The 3,183-nt window shown below is 35.5% G+C and overlaps 1 protein-coding gene across 1 annotated transcript in view; it reads left to right on the forward strand.

The window, feature by feature from the left end:
* SPATA17 (spermatogenesis associated 17) overlaps window positions 1–2,136 on the forward strand; it is a 238,274-nt gene extending 236,138 nt beyond the window's left edge. Inside the window, exon 10 of the mRNA XM_012664910.1 lies at window positions 2,023–2,136. The gene's annotated coding sequence lies outside the window, so the exon portion shown is untranslated. The remainder of the gene's footprint in view (window positions 1–2,022) is intronic.
* The last annotated feature ends 1,047 nt before the right edge of the window (window positions 2,137–3,183 follow it).

Below are 3,183 nucleotides of genomic sequence, written 5' to 3' on the forward strand. Positions count from 1 at the left end.
ATTTGTATACTGCAAAAATGTTGGTGGTTATCTCTGGGTGGTGAGATTATGAGTACTTTTTGGGGGACACTTCTTTTTATTTCCATTTTTTGTTGTTTTTATGTAATCAGGCAAAAAGCAAAGTGTTAAAACAAAATACTGCAATAGGGACTATTTACTCCACCAATTACAAAAACATCTTGACTTTATTCTACTTAATCATAATAATTTAAAGACAATTATCTTTTTTTCTGAAGACAAAATAATTACTTGCTAAATTATTATATACAGAAAGACAAGGATGAGTAGCAAATGTTTCATATTATTTTTAATTTAAAATGATGTGCAATGCAAAGACACAAAGATGTGATAGAATATTTTAAAAGTGTTTGCTAATTCTTCTCTTGGGTTTTTAACTATTTTGTGAATTGACGATATTATCAAAATTTCATCTCCTCCTTTTAGATAGGAAATGACATTCTGGTGTTTAATTTTGGTAAGTGAAGGTTAGCAGCCGTAGATGAGGCTCTCCTGTTAAGATTTAATTTCACCAAATATGACAAAGTGCTTCTGTTCTTTGTAAAAAAGGCCAAGATGGGGACACTTACACCAAACTGTTGAATAAAGATGCTGTAGTAATTTTTAGAGCTATCTATTTGATTGCTTCGTCTTCAGAGTAGTTCATCACTTCACTATAATTCACCCGACATTTCCTCTCACACCCTGTACTGCATTTTCCCATCAGTCCGATTAGAAATAGTGATGCCTTTATCAGATTAATCTTTCTTTCCTTTCGTATGTCTGAGTTTAGGATAAACAGAGCCTACACCTACCTGTTATCATTAATGCACTAAGATTTCGGCCACTGAAATTCCTCAAAGAGAATTAGATTTTAAACACACACACCTTTTAAAATCTACTCTCTGATTAGGATAACATGACTCCTTTTAATTTCTTTAATTTGTCTTGTTAACTGGTCACTTTTTGTAACCTTCCATAGCTTCCCAAAAGCAGTTTGGTCTAAATCAGGATATGACGTGTCCTGCGAGATTGCTTTGCTGTACTTTTAGCTCCATTCATCTTTCTAGGCAGAAGAATCTCTTTAAAGATTATTGCAGAGAAAAATTAGCAAGATACGGTGAAATCATTGGTTGTAATATGATGAACTGGATAATGTATCCAAATCAGTCTGGCATCAATGTGAGTTTTCTTGCATTATTTGCTTCTCAATTTTCTCCAGTTCTTCTTTGCAATAGGTTTTGGTCCAGGCTTCCTCCTGATAAAAAGTGATTCAGTTTTGAGACCAGATGAGATGAGTTTTAATTAAATTATTTGTTAGGCATGAAAAACAATGCACTTCTTCTCCTTTTCCATAAGAATTTGGCGTATAAATGACTCAAATATCAGAGAAAAAAAATGAAAAATAAGTATGGTTAGCACCTTAGACTGGGAAAGGAGTAAAATGTCATTGTCTTTTTTCCAGAGGGAATAAGATCTTAGCAACTATATAAGGAAAAAGTTATATAAGGTGAGAGTAATCATTAAACATATAAGCTATGTATGTGCCTGTTAGTAGTTAAAATGTTAATTTAGTAAGAAAAATGATTAAATTTGTCATTCAGTTTTGTGTGAATTTATAACCCTTTTAAGTTTAGTCATAGTGAATTGGCAAAGAAAAAATAATGAAGTACCTTCAGTATCTTTATTTGGTTAAATTTGTGCTTTGACTAAAGATGTTATAATCACCCACCTGCCTACGTGAAGGTGTTTTGCTGTGTTTTTCCATAACGGAGGCATTTACTGGATGCTCCATGTGTCTAGCGACACACGTTATCAAGATTGTTAATCAGGATCTGTAGTGATGCAGACAGAAACCAGAGAACAGGGCAAAGCCAGCAGGGCTATAATGAGTGAGGTCAGGGGCTGTGGCATCCCAAACATTAACTGAGCTAAAGCTAAGAGAGGAAGATTTAAATAGAGAATTTGAGAACTCATGTTATTGAGTTTCTTTTTTTTTTTTTCATTTTACAGTTTCGGTTTTAGAAAATAAAAGAAGATGAAATGTAAAAATGAAGTTAAGGTGTGAAGTGAATGTGAAATAAAAGACCCCCACTGCCTGGAGTTCTGGATTCTACTTTCATGACTGAGGAGAAACCTTAATAGGAGTCTCTTAGCCTCTGTGGTTTTCTCTCTCTTATGTGTCAGAAGAAGCCACTGAAGCTATCTCCATTAAGAATGATACAGTTCTATAAGGAAATACAAATGAGGATCCTATAGGAAATACACTTAAACCATACTTGCTATGATTTAATAAACTATAATATTTTGTAGCCCTAGTCATGAATTAATTAGTATGTGTGTGTGTGTGTGTGTGTGTGTGTGTGTGTTTATGTATGTGTTTTAAATCTAAATATATCTTTTGGAACAAATGCTTCAACTTGAGTCTTTTACTTCTGGGAATGTCCGTCACAACCACCGCCCATGGCAACCAAAAGAGCCATAAATGGTTCCATCGAAGTACCCATATTCTGACCCTATCGCCCTGGTTACAAATGATGAGGCCAGAGTTGGGTACCCCATAAGGACAACTAACATGTAAGTAGAATGAGGAATGGTTTGAAATATAGATAGTGTGAAGTAGTTTGGTATAAAAGCTTTGCCTTGAGCGAAATAATGACTCATTAGAGCAATTACGCAATTACAAACGTCTCCAGCCATTGGACTTGCGCCCCATAGACACAGCAGACATAGACTAGTGGGTGTGGGAGCAGAAGCACAGGTGCACTCAAGTAGGGAAGATATTAGCAGGTCTCTGCTGCAAAGACAGCAAAGAGATAATTTGTTTGCTAGGGCTGTGTTAGATCCTGCATGACTCTCAACTACAGTTAGTTTCCAGGAAGCTGGGCTTTTGTGAGGTTCCTGTTTTTTACGAGAGGACTGCATTTTCCTGGAATCCTTGGACGTTAACTCAAGAATTGAGATTTCTAAACCCATCCCATGTGTGTTCTTACAATAAAACTTCCTCCTAGAGGTAGCCTTAGGGAGCCTTTGTTTCTTGCATGTGAAGAGAATAACACAAATCTTATTGCATATTATTTTGGGGTTGGATCCAGTGTTAGCACCCAGGGACTGGAAATGTGATTTATTGATCATAAAAGCTTTAATTTAAAATTGCTGGCCAGCAAAATCCAGACTTTGGGAAAT

This window comes from Propithecus coquereli, unplaced genomic scaffold (assembly GCF_000956105.1).
Source record: "Propithecus coquereli isolate 6110/MARCELLA unplaced genomic scaffold, Pcoq_1.0 Scaffold94, whole genome shotgun sequence".
Taxonomy (NCBI): domain Eukaryota; kingdom Metazoa; phylum Chordata; class Mammalia; order Primates; family Indriidae; genus Propithecus; species Propithecus coquereli.